This window comes from Globicephala melas, chromosome X (assembly GCF_963455315.2).
Source record: "Globicephala melas chromosome X, mGloMel1.2, whole genome shotgun sequence".
Taxonomy (NCBI): domain Eukaryota; kingdom Metazoa; phylum Chordata; class Mammalia; order Artiodactyla; family Delphinidae; genus Globicephala; species Globicephala melas.
This window is the reverse complement of record NC_083335.1, coordinates 113527099-113547440: the sequence shown is the minus strand read 5'-3', so window position 1 is coordinate 113547440 and position 20342 is coordinate 113527099. Positions and strand designations below refer to the sequence as shown.

Sequence of the window (20342 nt, the reverse complement as noted above, 5' to 3'; positions counted from 1 at the left end):
GTAAGCCTTTGGGGGTGGATTACGTCAAAGGTCCTTTGCTTTTGTGCTTGCTCTAAATTTGAATGATTAAGCAATAACGATGAAACTGGATTGACTGTTTATACACTTAACTTTGAAGCTCTCTACCTCCTCTCTTAGGTTGGGTTCCCTAGAAGCAGAGCCTGAAGCAGGAAGTCGGGCGCATTGCGGGGAGTGCTCTTCAGGAAGAACCTGGGAGGGAGGGAGGGAAGCAGGAAAGGAGAGGGGTGGGGGAAGGTGAGCGAGGACACGCGCGGTCTTGCTTCCTTAAAGAGAGGCTCTGAAATACAAACCACACCTTGGAGTTATCCCTGTCTTGAGAGGAGGGGGTCTCTTTTGTACCCGCATATCAGTCAGTCTTTGTGGGCCATGGGGTGGGGTAACTTACTGGAAGGCATGGCTACCATCAGTCCGGGGCAGTTCTGCAGAGACGGAGGCAGCTGGGGTATCCACATTCTCCCCTGCTAGGGGATGGGTGCTCTGACCTTGTAAAGGGAATCTGGTCAAGGTATCAAGTGCATCCACTGCATATACTTCACCTACTCAACAACGCCAAGAGGCAGAAAGTATATCCACTGTATTTTTCAGATGAGAAAACTGAGGCATAGAAAAAGCCTGGCTAAAGTGAAGTCAGTATTCCAGCCCAGACAGCCCAGTGCCCATTTTCAGAGCATTGCTGGGGAAACATGCCTAAGAATTCTAGAGTCTCTTCTAGCTCTTCATTTTATGCTTTTAATTTTATTCAATTCATGAAATATGCATTGATCACCAGTATTGTACAGAGTTGTCTCACGGGAGAGTTTAGCTGAAGGCCCCAGTTACACTGCATCCTTCTCCACTAGACGCTTTGATGTTGAAAGACCCTTGGACCCATTTTGTCCAACACTTCAAATTATATAATTAACTTTGCATACTTTGTTAGATTCAACCTCAAACTGTCTGATGAATCTGTCCTTCTTAAATCATTCGTGTGAGTTATCTGCTCATAAAATATGTCTTTTAATGAGGAAATCTGACAATGGCTCTTCATTTAAGTCAGTAATTAAGGATATCATGGATAGGAACATTGTTTCAGCTGCCAGTGTTGTACCTTTTTATCCTTAAGCAAATAGCTTGGAAAGAGAGGCAGATGACTAAAGATATCTCTGAATAAGACTAGACAGTTAGCCTTCCTGGGTTTTTGGTACAAAAGGGAAATGACTGTGAACCAGGTGTTCTCTGTGAAAGAGGGTGATCCTTCTTTTTAGGACTTTACATCTTCGTTTGAAAAAAATGGGACAGGCTTCCATCAGCAGCGATCTCTGGGGAGGTGGGGAAGATTGCTAGGTAGGTTGTTTGAGCCATAAATTTTCAAAATTTTTATTTTATTTGTTTTAAAAATAGATAATACATCACATGGTTTAAAATTCAAAAGGGTATTATAGTAAAAAATCTCCTTCCCTTATTCTGCTGCTACCCACTTCCCTTTCCCAAAGGCAACTAGTGTTGTCAGTTTCTTGGTTATCTTTTCAGAGATGTTTTATGAATATTCAAGCAGGTACATGTAAATATTTGCTAAGATTTTTGAAAATTCAATGGTGAGTGTAGAAATAGGAAAACCCATGTATTAGTTTCCTAAGACTGCCGAAACAAACTACCAGAGACTTAAGACAAAAGAAATGTATTCTCTTACATTTCTGGGGGCAAGAAATCCAAAATCAAGGTATCAGCAGGGCCATTCTTTCTCTCAAGGCTCTTGGGAACAATCTTTCTCTGCCACTGCCTAGGTTCTGGTGGTTTCTGGCAATCCTGGTCATTCTTTGGCTCGTGGACACATCACTCCAATATCTGCCTCTTGTCACGTGGCATTCTCCCTGTGTGTCTCTGTGTCCAAATTTCCCTCTTCTTACAAGGATACCAGCCACTGGATTAGGACCCACCCTAACCTAGTATGACCTCATTTTAATCTGATTACATTTGCCAAGACCCTATTTCCAAATAAGGTCACATTCACAGGTACTGGGAGTTAGGACTTGAGCATATCTTTTTAGGGGACATAATTCTACCTACTTCAATCCATAATGTTATAATTTCAAAGTTTAAAGCAGGCTTTGTAGAGAAGTAGAGTTCAGTTCACCTTTGGGCTATGGACTGGAGCTGACAATTCTCTTGTTTGGGGGAAAGCAAATACCCAGATGGATCTTTCTCTTTTGTAGACATGAAGCAAAGACACACAACAATAAATGAAGATTTCTAAACCTCCAGTGACATCAAGAAACCAATCTGTTCCGGATGAAAATGAGAGAAGTTATCTGTGTAGTGAAAAGTGTTTACATTGGTGAGTTTTTTTCCCAATTTTTTTTTTGACTCCTACCTATAATAAGAAATACATCATGACCCAGACATACAAATGTTTGAATATACATATACGAATAAATATAACTGAAACAAAGTCTTGCTCCATGAAACAGCATGTACATTTGTTATTTGAAATGAATTTTAATCTTTTCTAGTCTGCCTTTTTTCATTAATTTTTTCTCAAGACCACTAATGGGTTGCTACCTGCAGTATGAATAACACTTTTTGGTGATATGTTCTTCCCTAGGAAGGGGTTTATAGATTTCAGTGCCTGCATGTTATTGCTTGTTCTTATGGAGCTGTTTGTGCATGGCAGGAATAAAGTGGAGGGTTAATCTTTACCTCCCCAAGGAGGACTGAATGGCTGTGAAAGGGAAATGATGAGCTAATCACTTTGGCTCAACGTAGATTGGACTGTTGGTGCCGTACACACATGTTACTCAAACTAGGACAAATGTACTAATGTTGGGCCTTTGTGTTCCAGTGTCTTCTTGGAGTCCTAAGACCAAGATTAGGGAGTGAGGGCTGTCAGTCATTTTGGAAAATCCTGAAACTGAAACAGGATTGGGTGATGTGTTTAAGGGAGAAAGAAATGTCTCTGGGACCTCTCCTCCAGGGAGAAGAGACAGCTCAAGGACGTTTCTGTTGGTGGAGTGAAAAGGAGGTGGCAAAATGAAGAGTAAAGTTAACTCTTTCGAACAGTGGTGAGGCCAGGGCAGGGCAGAGGTGCTCTTCCGGGACTACTTGTGAGCTATGTTATAGGTTGTTGTCATGGATGCACTTGGTGCCCACGCACATCCCTTTTAAGGACCCCTGATGGCATCCCTCAGCAACTATGGGTTTGCCTATTCATCCCTACCTCTTTATCTGGAGAATTCTTCTCAGCAGAATGGGAGTCTCCTCATCTGGGAGGTTATGCTACCCCATTCCCCAAGTGGCTATGGCCAACGACGGACTGACATAGGGTACAGAAGGCTGGCCCCTTTGCCTTCGAGGTGGTACTATCCTCTGGTGCGGTTTGTACGCCAGAATTCCCTGTGGGATCAGGTTGAAGCTGAATTCCCAGTAAGATCCCATGATAACTTCACTCCTTCCCCTGGCTCATCCTGCTTCCCTCATTCCTCTGCTCTCTCCCAGAAGAAATCACATGCCTAAGAATTCTCATCTCAGTTTCCAGTTCTAAGGAATCCAACCTAAGATGGTTACTTCTGTGTTGTAACTTCCTCAACTAGTAGTTTTATCATTACTTATTATTTTTTCTTATTACAACAAGCTTCACCCTTGCATTTGCATTTCACTTCGGAAATTAGGGAAGCTGATCAGGATCATGCTTTGGGTGAAGCAATACAAAGGAGTGATGCAGGAATGCAAGGGAAGTGAATCCTGGGGGTGGACGGTGACCAGCAGCAGGGTCATCAGTGGCCCCATGGGTGGAGGGAAGGAGTGGTTTCAAAGCAGGAGGGGACTGAGTCAGCTGGAAACAACCAAGGCAACTTCCTGGAAGGAGTAAACTTTCCCTTTTATTTGTGGAGAGGAGTCAAAGAAAGGCTGGACTTCTACTAACAAGTGAGCTAGGACTTAAGTGGTTGTAATTTAGGGGCCAGGAGTGAACTGATCTCATCTTGTCTGTATGGGCTCTTGGCATATTCGTTTCCAAGTGCTGCTGAAGCAAATGACCCCAAACTCAGTGACTTAAAACACCACAGATTTATTATCTCATAGTTCTGGAGGTCAGAAGTCTGCAATGGGTTTCCAGGACTGCATTCCTTCTGAATGTTCTAGCACAGAATCTGTTTCCTTGCCTTTTCTGGCTTCTAGAGGCCACCTGCATTCCTTGGCTCATGGCTTCTTCCTCTGTCTTCAAAGCCAGCAGTGTAGCATTTTTGAATCTCTCTCTCTCTGTTCCTCTGCTTGTGCTATCACATCTCCTTCTCTGACTCCTCTTGTGTCCCTTTTATAAGCACCCTTATGAATACATTGGGCACACCCAGGTAATCCAGGATAATCTCCCCATCTCAAGATCCTTAACTTAATGACATCTACAAAATCTCTTTTGCTACATGAGGTAACAACATTCACAGGTTCTCGATATTTGGTCATGGACATCTTTGGGGAAGGGCATTGTTCAGCCTACCACAGTTAGGGAAACCTGGACACAAAAATTATATTTTCCTTTCAACATTTGCTTCATGTTCAATGCCTGGAATCAATTTTGCTGAGCTAATGTCTGCACTTACTCCTCCCTCTTTTAGCACAAGAGTTAGTCTGTGTCAGGGCTTGGAGCTGGACCAAGGTGGGCCCCTGCCTCCATTACTGGGGCCATGGGTCTGTGTCACACAGGGTTGGAGAGTACAGGGGCTGCGTGGTATGGCTGTGCCTATCCATGGACAAGGCTTTTTCCTGGGATGATTGGACAAGGGCCGAACCATGAGTGGCATCTCCACTAGGTCCATCCAACACAGACGCTTTGACTAGATCTTTGGGAACTCATTAAAGCCAAAAAGGAAAGGATGGGATGATTCTTCTCTGGCCACTAAGAGTGTCTGTGTATATCTGGCTCATATTTTATATCCACTAAGGAAGTGAGGGGATTTAGAGAAAGAATCGCCACCAGTCCCACTCCAGCCTCACTCTCCGTCTTTTTCTCTCCCCTAGTTTGTCATGTATTATACTTCTTCACAATTTTTCCAACATCAAAATCAGGAGCAGAGCTCTAGACATAGTCTGTAGTCCATGCACATGAATCCCAGAACTACTATTTAGTAAGATGCTAAGATAAAGTGGCATATGCTTCTTTCTCCATTAAATAAAAATTCCTTTATAGACAGCAACTTGTGATTAATGTCAGTCAAGGGAGGAATAGTGTCAGTGGGTGCTGTCATTTGATGTCAGTAATTTTTCCTTTGTAATCCTCAAATTGCCATGAAATGTCATTGAGACTGAAGTTGGCTACAGTAAATGCATTTTGCCCAGTAAAATACATTTGACTGAAAATTTTCCTGTTTTCTGTCTTCGCATTGCTGTCCTGATATGAAAGAAATAATTTGACCCCTCAGCAAGGGATGCATGATGTCTTCTGGCCCTCAGACCTTGAGTTCATGCTTTTGAGTCTTCCCTTTCATTAATCTCCCAGGTCTTCTCTCCCTCTCCCTCTATCCTGTTCAGATTTTTCATCCACCATATTATGTAAATATGTTCTTCATTCTAGTGCTTCTTACCTGAACAGGAGCCTGGTCAGCATGTGGATGGTTTGGTAAGATCTAAAGCTGGAAAGCTAGGCTACTCTCCTTTTAAGATACTTGCAGTATCTGATTTTGAGTTGCTTGCCATCTAATTTCTAAAACCCACCAGCCATTTTCCCAGAATATTGGTTTGAGCCACATGATATTTATGACAATTCATTATTCCTAATATAATGCAGAAAAAGAGATCTTGATTAAAGGTCAAAATCACGCACACTTCCTAGTTACTTTTCACAATCCAAGATGTGGAACCATGAACTTGATGAATTCTGGGTATCATTGACATGATTCAGAAAACCAAGTGGCTGCTTCATGGATATTTCTTCAGTCTTTAATATTTCTTGCTAGCTGACTGTGACAGTTTTGTACAAGGCAAGGATATCCTTTCTTAATATGTTTCCTTCAATCCCCAAGAATATAAATGGTTGTTGGTTAGTGCTGTGAAGCATACAGGATTCCATATCACTCTAACATGTTTCTGAGATTTGAGCTATTTATTTTGCCAGCTCAATGTTTTCCCAATGCCAAGAAGAAATCTAACAAGACTGGAAACCCTGTGATATTCTTCACGTGGGTATCGCTGTGAAAAGGACAGAATAGAACCCAACCTGTGGGGCTTACCTGGTGGTGCAGTGGTTAAGAATCCGCCTGCCAGTGCAGGAGACACGGGTTCGAGCCCTGGTCTGGGAAGATCCCACGTGCCGTGGAACAACTAAGCCCGTGCGCCACAGCTAGTGAGCCTGCATGCCACAACTACTGAAGCCCCACACGCCTAGAGCCCGTGCTCCATGATGAGAGAAGCCACCGCAATGAGAAGCCCACGCACCGCAACGAAGAGTAGCCCCCACTCACCGCAACTAGAGAAAGCCCACGCGCAGCAACAAAGACCCAATGCAGCCAAAAATAAATTAAGAAACAAAAAGAAAAAATTCCTTTAAAAAAAAAAACCCAACCTGCAACCAACTTGTCTTAAGTAATAATAATAATAACAACGATAGTAAAGAAATAAAAGACTTTTGTTTAGTTCAACAAAAAGCAATAATGTGCTTTTAGGGGAAATAAACAAAATCATCTCAGAACTTGCCTAAAGTATACGGCAGGCATTTAAAAAATATTAGGCAGAGGGTTTTACAGGTACATGTGAATTGATTGAACTTTTATCTAGGGCAGTAATAAGTATGAGACAAATAGAAAATCCTTTCACCATTGAGAGCCATTGACCTAAGGGAAACATTTTTATTGACAACCCACAAATAAAAATGCAATGTTATAAGTTTCTTTAAAAAAACAAACAAACCAGATAAGTGTATTATTCAAAAGCCTTTTAAAAATTTTAAACATTTTATTATGAAAATTTCAATCACACACATACTTAGTGAGAACAGTATAATAAATTCCCATATTCCATCACCCAGTGTCAATAATTATCATTTTAACATTCTTTCAACTTTTTTCAAAAATAAGAACTACTTGAGTCATATCCTACAGATATCCTATTCAGTTTCTTGCCTAGTCATTTCTATTCCTTATGGACTTTAAGACATCTCATGTTAATTTCAACAGATTTTCTTATCTCTTACTTCCCTGAGAAGATAGGCTATTCAGTTTGAGATCTGCCATTTTCCCTTCTCTGCACTTCAAAATGTCTCAGAATTCTGTTCTATTTCCCCCATCCTCTCCCCCTATTTCCTCAGAGAAATAGCATTTCTCCATGTGAAGTTAAACCTCCATCTGAGTATTTCGTCACATCTGTCTCCTCCAGAATCTTGTCCTATTAATTTTCTCTCCCCCATTTTCTATCTTTAGTCTTCCTCTTGGCTCCATTATCTCTGCCAGTAAACATGCTCATATCTTCTCCAAACTCAAAAGGCAGAACTACTGGGAACATCTTTTGAGCTGTCTTTCTCCCCAAACTGACTCTGACTCAAGCCTTCCCTTTTGTGGTTATTCTTTTTCCACCTAGACTTGAAATCTGGGAAAATCCTTGATTTCTTCCTCTTGTTCTTCCTCCAGCCAGACTTCAAGAATCTGTATTTTTTCATTGACTTTGCATCTGCCCCAGAGTAAGAGGCTGTATTTTCTGAAGATGGTCACAAAAATGTCTCCCATCCCACATGCTCTTCTTCAGTGTGACCTTGACACTCTTGATATTGGGTGGTAGGGTCTATGTCCCTTCCCCTTGATCTGGGTGAAACTTTGTGACTGCCTTGACCATTAAAATATGGCAAAAGTGACACTATGTGACTTCTGGGATAGGTCATAAACATGCCATGCACATCCCTCTTGCTCTGTTAGAGCCCAGCCATCATGCTGTTAGGAAGCTCTAACTAGCTCACATGGAGAGACCACATGGAGAAGCCATATATAAGTGTTTCAGCCAATAGCTGGCCTCAACCACCAGACAGGTGAATGAGGAAGCCTTCAAGGTGACTGTGGCCACCAGCCATTGTCAAAACTTCCCAGCCGAGGTCCCAGACATTGTATAGCAGAGACAAGCGATCCCTATAATGCAGTGTTCAAATTCCTGACCTATAGAATCTGTGAACATAATAAATTTATGCAAGTGTTTGGTTGATTTGTCATGCAGAAATAGCCCTGGAATACCCAGCCTCCCCTTCCTCACTGTGCTCGCTCTAATTCACAGACACATCCTCTTGGCCTGATTTCTGGACTAGGCTTTTCTGTCACATTTTTAATTTGCTTCCAAACACTGGGGAATAGGCAGGGCATATTACAACAACCATTTTGCAGGTAAGGAACTGAGATTTAAGTAAAGGGAGGTTAAAATGACTCTCAAAGTAGCTTGTAGAATGGGAACTAGAACTATGAAAGGGGACTTACTCTAGATTGTAGAGTTTCTCAAGCACGTTTTCCCACAGGATCCTTTCTGAAAACATCTGTCAGCATTTGAAGGACACTGGTTTCCCAAGGAACATAGTTTGGGAAATACCCTTCTAGTCCAATTTCTTCTTTTTGTAGATGAAGCTTGGGAGATTTCATTTCCAAGAGATAAAGAAAAGATACAAAAGGGACAGGAACTGGAGTGCAAAGTTGTTCTGCCAAGTCTTTATAGCTTGCTGTGTGTGGTGAGGTTTTTTTTGGTGTGCTTGTGCCTTTATAGTATTTCTATCAGCCTGGCTCTAGGTGTCCCAGGTGAGAGAGGAAAAGATATATTTGAATGTGTCAATGCCTTTTAGTCAAAGACCACTGTAAGCACACTTGATTAAATAAATTGGGTTTATTACTCATTGCAGGGAATCATGGGGTCCCTCAGTAAGAGGGTGTTAGAACATATTATAAGATTTGGGTTCCAGTGGGGTGAGTGAGGGGAGAATCTAAGGAAGCAGGAGTTTGGTCTAGATGGGTTGCTGTCGGAAAGTGAGGATAGTGCTATGATTGGGTATTCTGTGGGTGTCACAGTGACCTTGTTTTTGTTTGTGCTTAAAATTATGAAGTGGTCTTGTTTCATTTCATTTTATCATGATCTCAGAGTAACCTTGTTTGAGGCTGATATTCTGTGATTTTATGTTCTACAGGAGAACAAAAATGTCCTGGCTGTGAATCTTAAACGAGCTTGTAAAAATATTGAGGTCTAGTTGTGAACATCAGATTAGTTTTCGATATCAGAGGTTGCTTTTTTCTTTTTCTCAGGTCATTATTCTTAAACATTTTAGGTATTAAAGAGCAAAGCAGATCTCTTTGTCTGGGGCCAAGACTCATCCAAGGGGACCTGATCTTGTTTGGGATGGGGTCTTTACTGCTAGGTCATAGGAGACAATTAAAGCAAAGAAACCTCACAAGCAGATGGCCAAGAGACTCGGTGAGTGGTATCAGATTCTTATTGCATACAATCTTCAATAGCATAAAAGAGATTGTTTAAAAAAAAACCCAACAACGCTTATAACCAATGTCTGTTAGAATTTTGAACCTTTCAATCACTGCTTTATTAGAAGGAACATCCTCCTGATTTGAGCCAAGAACACTCAAGAGGCACACTCACTGAGTTGCATGAGAATGGAGAGAGAACATTTGTGAACTCAAAACCTGGCTCGTAAAGCAACACTTGCCCATTTCACTGGTTAGCGTTAGATTTGGGCCGAGAACCCAGGCCCCTGACCCCCAATTCAGTGCTATTAAATTCCCAGTGCCTCGCCCATGTACGTAGGAGTTGACACTATTCACAACGACTTCTAGAGCCAATTGTTTTTGTCCCTTTATGGCCCTTAATAGGTATGTTTTCCATGGAAACGGTTAATAACATTTTAAATAGTTACTTCAGAACTCATAAGATCTGATCATCATTTCTGTATTTGATGATACACCCCAGTGTTTTTGAGGGTTAATGACTGCGCAAGAAAAGTGAGCATTTTCTCTTTACAGCAGTGTAGCTCGTAATTAATTGATCATCATCTCCTATTAGTGAGATATCTTTGATCCTGCTAATTGAAAACAAGACTATTTTCCTAAGCACAGAATAAAAGCAATATTAAACTGTTTAGTCTCTGTCTGCTTAAGGGCCAAACTTTAATTAAGTGAGTTTATAGGAACAATTAATCAAAATGTTTAAACAACTGATTTTTTTTTTTTTTTAATGATTTGCTGGCCACACTGGCTGAGGAACTCTCTTACTTAACAGAATGGCTTTCCCAATATCAGACAAGTAATTTTAGTGAGGTTGAGGGAGCAGACAGGGAAGGGGACCAGAAGACAGAATGAACATATCATCATCACGATCATCATCATCATCACCATCATCATCACCATCATCATCATAACGTAAGCATGATGCTTGCACATAGTTATTACTACTTAGAAGTCCTGTGAAGTGTAATTTTTATTCACACTTTATAGATAAGGACATCAGGGCTGCAAGATGTTACAAAATTCACCAAGATGTAAATGCACATTTTTAGACTCTACATCCTATTCTGGGTCCAGCACTCTTTTTGCTATATCATTTGGCCTCATATTCTGATTAATGTCAAAAGAAAATATGGGCAGTGCTAGAATATAAACAGGTGAGGAGGCAAATGCCCAGAATCAGTATAACTTGCCCTCACAGCTCTGGATAGGATTGTTACACTTTTGTTGGAAAGACAATGTAGCTTGTAGAGTTGAGAGATTGGTAAAATGTTCTTTGAGTTGAGTGACTGGATATTGTGAACCAGTACTTAATGAATAGTTATTATTTTGAACTCTACAAATTTCCTGTAGGAGCGCGTACAACTATGGGGTACTTAAGTAGTTTTAGAAACAAAGAATCCATGTGTTTCTCAAATTATTTCTTTTCCTCCTGCAATTCTACATTTCTTTATCCTGCTTAGCAGCAGCAAAAGGTATTGTACAAGAGCACAATTTGTTATGATGTCATAGAGACGTGATCTACTGTGTAAAGGATGCTTCTGGGCTTTGTCTTTTTATAAATTTATAGTCTAGACATCAACTTAGAGCCAACAGAATGAACATGCCTAAATTAAGGGTCAGCAAACTTTTTCTGTAAAGAGCCAGATAGTAAATATTTTAGGCTTTGTGAGTCACATGGTCTTTTTAGCAGCTTCTCAGCTCAGCTGTTGTGAAGCTCAAGTAGACATAAGCAATGCAGAAACAAACAGGCATGGCTGTGTTCCACTAAAACTTTATTAATTAAATTCAAATTCCATTTAGTTTTCACACTTCATGAAGTATTATTCTTCTTTTGATTTTTTTTCAACCATTAAAAAATTGTAAAACCCTACTCTTCGCTCAAAGTTCGTACAAAAACATATAGCTGGCTGGACTTGGCTCGTGGGCCACAGTTTATAGACTCCTGGCCTCATTAGCACAGTAGGGACTTTAAGGGATTTGTACTGGATGAAAAAGATGTGGGCTTGATTGGGAGGAGGACGTTAAGACAAGAACATACCTGACTTCAGGTTTAGAGGGGACAGGGGAGACAGCTGTTCTTCAGAGTGGGCGAGCACCTCTTCCCCGCCTCCGTCATGAGCAATGCCTGTTGCCTTGCAGAATTGTTGTTCTGAACAGATTCACCCAAAATGACTCACCGGCCTGGACAAAGCTGGGGAAGATTTTCTGCCTTTTATTCAAAAAGAGTTTGGCCCACCTGCACCTCTTTTTTTTATTTTATTTTTACTTTTTTTTTACAGTACGCGGGCCTCTCCCTTTGCAGAGCACAGGCTCCGGATGTGCAGGCTCAGCGGCCATGGCTCACGAGCCCAGCCGCTCTGCGGCATGTGGGAATTTCCCGGACCGGGGGCACGAATCCACGTCCCCTGCATCGGCAGGCGGACTTTCAACCACTGCGCCACCAGGGAAGCCCCACCTGTGCCTCTTAAATTAAGATTTCCAGAGCTCAGGTCTTTAAGCCTCTTAACATGGTTTACTTCTTACACCTTTTATCAGCATAGAAGAAGAGCTGCTTTTCTCATCTTTTCTTGTAAAACCCTATTCCAAATGTACAAGGTACTTTATTCACATGATGCTTCATGGCTATTTCCGGGCCTCTGATCACAGAAGCACAGAAAGTTATAGAAAATTTAAATGGCACCCTGTTAAGTGTGGTGGGCAGCATTTGACAAGACATAGATAATCTGGAGTTTCAGAGATCTGATTTGAATTTCCTGTCTGCATCCCTCCCTGCTTTTTTTTTAAATTGAGGAATAAATTATATATAGGAAAATTCATTCTTTTTGGTATACAGGTCTATGAAATTTGACCAATTCATGTACCCACTGTGACATATCTGTTTTGTAACTATCATGACAAACAAGATATAGAATATTTCCATTACCCCCCAAAATTTCCTGGTGCGCCTTTGTAATTATCCTCTCCCCTAACTCCAGCCTCTGATAAACACTGATCTAGTCTCTGTACTTTTCCCAGGATGTCACATAAATGGAATCATATAGGATGTAGCCTTTGGTCTGGCTTCTTTCATCTGGCAGAGTGCATTTGAGATTCATCTGTGTTGTTGCCTGTATCAGTAGTTTGTTCCATTTTATTGCTAAGTAGATTTCATTATATATGTGTACCAGTTTGTTTCCTTTTTTTTTTTACATTTTATTGGAGTATAATTGCTTTACAATGGTATGTTAGTTTCAGCTTCACAACAAAATGAATCAGTTATATATATACATATGTTCCCATATCTCTTCCCACTTGCGTCTCCCTCCCTCCCACCCTCCCTATCCCACCCTTCCGGTCACAAAGCACCAAGCTGATCTCCCTGTGCTATGCGGCTGCTTCCCACTAGCTATCTACCTTACGTTTGGTAGTGTATATATGTCCATGCCTCTCTCTCGCTTTGTCACAGTTTACCCTTCCCCCTCCCCATAGCCTCAAGTCCATTCTCTAGTAAGTCTGTGTCTTTATTCCTGTTTCACCCCTAGGTTTTTCATGACATTTTTTTTTCTTAAAGTCCATATATATGTGTTAGCATGCGGTATTTGTCTCTCTCTTTCTGACTTACTTCACTCTGTATGACAGACTCTAGGTCTATCCACCTCATTACAAATAGCTCAATTTCGTTTCTTTTTATGGCTGAGTAATATTCCATTGTATATATGTGCCACATCTTCTTTATCCATTCATCCGATGATGGACACTTAGGTTGTTTCCATCTCTGGGCTATTGTAAATAGAGCTGCAATGAACATTTTGGTACATGACTCTTTTTGAATTATGGTTTTCTCAGGGTATATGCCCAGTAGTGGGATTGCTGGGTCATATGGTAGTTCTATTTGTAGTTTTTTAAGGAACCTCCATACTGTTCTCCACAGTGGCTGTATCAATTTACATTCCCACCAACAGTGTAAGAGGGTTCCCTTTTCTCCACACCCTCTCCAGCATTTATTGTTTCTAGATTTTTTGATGATGGCCATTCTGACTGGTGTGAGATGATATCTCATTGTAGTTTTGATTTGCATTTCTCTAATGATTAGTGATGTTGAGCATTCTTTCATGTGTTTGTTGGCAGTCTGTATATCTTCTTTGGAGAAATGTCTATTTAGGTCTTCTGCCCATTTTTGGATTGGGTTGTTTGTTTTTTTGTTATTAAGCTGCATGAGCTGCTTATAAATTTTGGAGATTAATCCTTTGTCAGTTGCTTCATTTGCAAATATTTTCTCCCATTCTGAGGGTTGTCTTTTGGTCTTGTTTATGGTTTCCTTTGCTGTGCAAAAGCTTTTAAGTTTCATTAGGTCCCATTTGTTTATTTTTGTTTTTATTTCCATTTCTCTAGGAGGTGGGTCAAAAAGGACCTTGCTGTGATTTATGTCATAGAGTGTCCTGCCTGTGTTTTCCTCTAAGAGTTTGATAGTTTCTGGCCTTACATTTAGGTCTTTAATCCATTTTGAGCTTATTTTTGTGTATGGTGTTAGGGAGTGATCTAATCTCATACTTTTACATGTAGCTGTCCAGTTTTCCCAGCACCACGTATTGAAGAGGCTGTCCTTTCTCCACTGTACATTCCTGCCTCCTTTATCAAAGATAAGGTGACCATATGTGCGTGGGTTTATCTCTGGGCTTTCTATCCTGTTCCATTGATCTATATTTCTGTTTTTGTGCCAGTACCATACTGTCTTGATTACTGTAGCTTTGTAGTATAGTCTGAAGTCAGGGAGCCTGATTCCTCCAGCTCCGTTTTTCATTCTCAAGATTGCTTTGGCTATTCGGGGTCTTTTGTGTTTCCATACAAATTGCGAAATTTTTTGTTCTAGTTCTGTGAAAAATGCCAGTGGTAGTTTGATAGGGATTGCATTGAATCTGTAGATTGCTTTGGGTAGTAGAGTCATTTTCACAATGTTGATTCTTCCAATCCAAGAACACGGTATATCTCTCCATCTATTTGTATCATCTTTAATTTCTTTCATCTTTAATTTCTTTCATATTCTCCAATGGAAGATATTTGAGTTGTTTTTGTTTTTCAATTTTGACGATTCTGATAGGTATATAGTAGTGTCTCATTATGGTTTAATTCACATATTCAAATGACTAACAACGTTGAGCATCTCTTCATATGTTTATTTGCCACCCACGTGTCTTCTTTGGTGAAGTGTCTGTTCAAATTCTTGGCACGTTTTTAATTGAGTTGTTTGTTTTCTTGCTATTGAGTTTTGAGAGTTTTTTTTTTTTTTAATACTCTGGGACAAGTCCTTTATCAGATAGTTATGTGTTCTAGAAATATTTTCTTCCAATCTGTGGCTTTTCGTTTTCTTAACAGTATCTTTTGCAAAGCAAAATAATTTAATTTTGATGACATTCAGTGACACCCCAGTAGCAAGAAGCACACATAGTGCCCAAATCTATTCTCCAATAACAGGAACCAGAATTCCTTAGAGATATGTCTGACTCCAGGACTAGGGCAGGGAAGATAGAGGAAGAGCCGAAACATCTTGTGGTGTCAGAAAATAAAAGTGCTGAAAAATCATGGGGATGTGTTGAAAGGACAGGAGAGTCAACTTGAAGGAACTCTCCATGGCCAAATCTGGGAAAATATGAGCAATAAAACAATAATGATAGTAATGGATTATAACCTATAGAATAAGATAAATATCCATGAATTCATACTGATATAAATAAATAATTGGGTAAAAAAATAAATGAAAGAGGCAGAAAAGTTCTGTTTTCGATAGAAGTTCAATAATAAATATAGGGACTTCCCTGGTGGTGCAGTGGTTAAGAATCCGCCTGCTAATGCAGGGGACACGGGTTTGAGCCCTGGTCCAAGAAGATCCCACATGCCGCAGAGCAACTAAGCCCGTGCGCCACAACTACTGAGCCTGTGTGCCACAACTACTGAGCCTGTGTGCCACAACTACTGAAGCCCGCATGCCTAGAGCCCATGCACCACGATGAAGAGTAGCCCCTGCTCCCCACAACTAGAGAAAGCCGGCACACAGCAATGAAGACCCAACGCAGCCAAAAATAAATTAATTAATTAATTAAAATAAATAAATAAATATAGAAAGAATGATGTAAATAGAAAATCACCATTTGGCAAAAGCTATGCAAATAATTGTTTTAGGCAAGAATTATTAATGGATGTTAAAATTAGTGGATGAAAGTTTGAGCAGAAATAAGATATTTGCATAGTTTCAATGTATCTCCCCCAAATATTTAGTAATTACAAAGGGAAAAATAGTAGCTTTACAGTGGAGAAACATGGCAGATACTACCTTAACCAAGTTAACTTCATTGGTAATGGGGTTAATTGACATCATGTGCCTCCTGATATGATGCACTGAGAAGGGTATAGCATCATGTCTATGATTTTCTTGCCAAAAATGCATAACCTGAATTTAACCATGAAGAGCCATCATTCAAACTCAAATTAAGGAACATTACATAATATAACTGGCCAGTCCTTTCCAAAGGTGTCAAAATCATGAAAGACAAAGAAGGATTGGCAAACCATCTCAGGCTGGTGAAGACTAAGGAGTCATAACAACCAAATGTAAAGGAGGATCCTGGCCCAGAAAAAGGCCATTAGTGGGACAACAACAATACAATGAAATCTGAAGAAAGTCTATGGTTTAGTTAATAGTATTGTACCAATGTTAATTTCTTAGTTTTGACAAATGTACCACAGTTAAGTAACATGTAGTATTAGGGGAGCTGGATGAAAGGTATATGAGGACTGTCTGTTATCTTGGCAACTTTCTGTAAATCTAGAATTATTTAAAAATTAAAAACAAAACACCAGTGGAAAAGTAAGCCAAAATCTTTAAAGTAGTCACATATAGGAGTAAGGAAGAAACCAAGTAGAAGAGATAGGGATAGGAATTGGGCTTTCTGATTTAATACGTTTTGCAGATGTGACTTTGCAATCATGTAAACACTTTACATAACTCTAAACAAAATTAAATTTAAAAGCATTTCCTAAAAATCAAAATCAAAATGAAACCAACAAATCTAAAGGTACAGTAAGTTAGCGGCAAAAGTACAGAGGGAAGAAATATTTCACATGACTTTAAACCACGGTAATTTGACTATATATTCCTAGTGAGATATACCCTATGGACACAAAAAGCTGAAAAACTCAGTTGTGGCTCACGGGCCAGAGCTGGGTCATACAGCAACCCAAAGCTGCAAGGGAATATGGGAAGGCATTTGACTTTCCACTCTCTGTAGTATAAGGCAGCAAGGGAGAATGGGGCTGGGGACGGCTTCGGGATAGCCAGTCAGCAGTACCAGCCATTGATCGCTATCTGCTGGGGCCATCGCCTCTCTGTTTCCACTTACCTTGGATTGGGGTAATAAGATCTTTTCCTGATAGCAGATAAAATGGTAGCGGGCAGCAATCCTTCTGCCTCAAGTATTCTGCCAGCTTACTGAGGTCGGGGTTGCTGCCTTGACAGAATTGAGTAGCAAATCTGGAACCATCTCTTCTCTGGCCAATGCAAGAGAAATTCCAAGTTTGTTATCAGTGGTAACTACTGTCTCATCTCCAGGCTAACAGTGGAGCACTGCTTCCATCACTTATTTTTATGCTGAAGAAAATGGTAACCATGCTCAGACACTCTTACATTCCATAACAAGACTTGTGATTTTAAAAGAAAGAGTAATAGAAGCCTAAAGTCTGGAAAGATGCACGATGTGTAAATTCAGCCATCATTATGCAAATGGATATACACATAATAAATCCAGAGATGGCTGACTATATTTTAGAAATATTATAGGCCAATTATTTTGACAGCCTGCAGGAGGTAGGTAAATTGTGAAATACATGTTATAGTATACAGAGTAGCTTGTTAACAAGATGTCTTTTGCTGGAAAATATTTTAGCAGAGAAACCATCCATCTGCACATTCCCAGCTTTGTTCTCCTCCTTTGACTTCACAGATATATTTAGTATCATGAAGAGAAAAAAAAAAAGGAGGAAGCCTTGTGTGTTTGGGTAGAGGCTTGTGGTAGTTTCATAAACCTTGTCTCAATTTGAAACTTACAATAAGTCAGTGAAATATTTGAACCATAGCTCATTTTCCCATTTTATAGATAAACAAGCTGAGGTTCTTGGAGTTTTCGTGATTTGCTTAAGGTCAGGTAGGAGGCAAATTTGGAATGGAACTCTATATCTGATTAGTGTCTTTTGCACTGTAACACTTCCCCCTTCTTTCACTCTCTTCACTGAAGATTGAGCTAGTGTGGGATACTCTGGTGCCTTCAGATGAGTGACCAAGGGCACACGGGGGCTCCAAGATTATTGGTTGCATTTCCACAGGCCAAGTGTAATGCTAAAAATAAAACGTGCATTTTTAGCTAATGTTTGGCTTAAAAACACATTAAGTGAGCAACAACCAAATCTCCCAAGGCCTCTGCTATCACTACCAGTGTTTCACCAGGTGGCTGAGGGGACAGCATTTCTTATTCAAAAATGCATGTTAATGGCAAAGTGTCAGAGTGTCAGTGTATGAGAGTCAGATTACTGATTTGTTGGGTAACCAATCACTTCTCCTGTCTGGGCCTCAGAGTAGATTATTTCTCGGGTTCCTACATAGTTCTACTATTCTGTAATTTTTTGCATGGACTTGCAGTGCAGAAGAGAAAGTTCTAAACCAGGGGAATGTTAAGAGGTCAGCTGTTATGCCATAGAGTTCTTTCTGGACATTTGGACCTACAGAGTTGAAGGACTGACAAGAGAATTCCCGACTCTTAGAAACTGCAAAGTGCAGAAAAGTTGAATTAATGAAGATAACAACCTCGTTAGGAATTTTAAAAGATGCACTTAGTGCTTTCTCTGTTAGCCTCTCAGAAGTGTCATAAGTGTTTTTACGAGAGCAAAGAATGACATGGCGAAATCTGCTACCTGAGGACAAAGCTGGATGTGGGTAGAATGATACTCTGGCAGACATGGTAGCCTGATGGCAGTGGTTCTCAGTTCTGGCCACATCTCAGAATCGCTTGGGGGACTTTTTAATATTTGTAATTGAAGTTTAAAACAAACAAGTAAATGGACACACAGAGCAAAAATCTTAAGTGTACAACATAATGAATTTTATATATGCATCCACTTGTGTTATCATTACTCAGGTCAAGATATATAGATCATTCCCAACACCTCAGAAGAACACCTCTCGTTCAGCGCCCCACTCCGAGGGTTACCACTCTTCTGTCCTCCATCACCATAGATGAGTCCTGCCTGTTTTTGAATTTAATGTAAATAGAATCATATAGTAGATACTCTTGTATCTGGCTTCTTTCACTTATTTCATTATGAGTGAGATTCATCCATGCTGTTGTGTGTATCAGATGTTTGCTCTTTTCCATTGCTGTGTAGTATTCCCTGGCATGAACCTACTACATTTTATTTGCCCATTCTGCTATAAAGTTGGCCCTCCATATCTGCAGGTTCTGCATCCACAGATTCAACTGATCACGGTTCGAAATTTTTTTTTTTTTTTTTTTTTTTGCGGTACGCGGGCCTCTCACTGTTGTGGCCTCTCCCGTTGCGGAGCACAGGCTCCGGACGCGCAGGCTCAGCGGCCATGGCTCACGGGCCCAGCCACTCCGCGGCATGTGGGATCTTCCCGGACTGGGGCACGAACCTGTGTCCCCTGCATCACCAGGCGGACTCTCAACCACTGCGCCACCAGGGAAGCCCCTGTGTTCCTCTTTTGCTAGTTGTTTGGCATAGGGTGTCCAGCACTGTCGCTTGCTGGTCTTTGAGTGGAGCTGGGTCTTAGTGTTGAGATGGAGAACTCTGGTAGAGCTTTCGCCATTTGATATTTCCTGGAGCCGGGAGGAAATAGGTATCATTCAGAATCTTGCTTGGTGGTTCTGATGCCCAGTGAGAATGAGGGTCTCTGCGGCCCAGCCTTAATGCCCAGGCATGTATCTTTGTGATCATCTCAGCCCAAAAGGGTCCATTTATTGTCCAAAATAGGGAAATCATTCCTTGTCTGTAGATCTGAGAAGGAGTGGAGATTTGCTCTCTGGGGTTTGCCTCCTAGTTCTTTTCTTTTGCTATACTCATCTGAGATCACATTAACTGCCTACTCCTCCCCAAATGCCTGAACACAGGAATGGAAGGCTTTGTCCCATGCACCAGGAAATATGAAGTGTGAGGATGGGCCATAGAGCTCTTTCAGGGCTCCTGACAGTATCCTACCACATAAGTAACCACAATCTTACTTCTCACGCTGCAGAAATTCACCTCCTTTTAGCGTTTCTCTACCTAGTTTTGCCGAGAGACTGTCATTCTCTTTTTTATGTCAGTGTTTAGAATTGACTTTGCTTAAAAGAAATTTTACAAGCAACATGGCCCATTTACTTATGGTTCATCTGAATTAATAAGAGCAGCTAATATTTATTTACCAGTTACTATGGGCAAGGCACCCTGCTATGTGCTTCTCTCAAAATAAGCCAACGAGCTCAGGAGCTATTATCAAGCCCATTTTACAGATGAAGAAAGTAAGGTTTTGAGAGCTTAAGTAACTTCCCCAAGTTCATGTGCTGATACATTATGGAGCTGGGATTCAAACCCTTGTATTTTGACTTCAGCGATGGAACTCTTACTAATTATGCTGCCTCTTCTTAACCAATCTGAGATTTTGAGAGCTGTTTATGGCCTGGACTGTAGACCTCTTTGAGCTACAGGTCTCCTGGAAAGAAGATGCCAAATAATGGTGATGTGTTGAATAATGGAACAACATGGAATAGATGAAAGGCCAAACTTGGCCTTTACATCTCCTTAAAAGAGTGGCCAGTCAGCCAGAAAATTTTTCAGGAGAGGAGAAGAAAGCAAAAGGGA

General features: G+C 40.6%; 1 protein-coding gene across 1 annotated transcript in view; it reads left to right on the top strand.

Annotated features, from left to right (window-relative positions):
• The window catches only part of GRPR (gastrin releasing peptide receptor), a 285213-nt gene that overhangs the window by 72182 nt on the left and 192689 nt on the right, over positions 1 to 20342 (top strand). The window contains exon 4 of the mRNA XM_070044682.1: positions 2214 to 2335. The gene's annotated coding sequence lies outside the window, so the exon portion shown is untranslated. The remainder of the gene's footprint in view (positions 1 to 2213; positions 2336 to 20342) is intronic.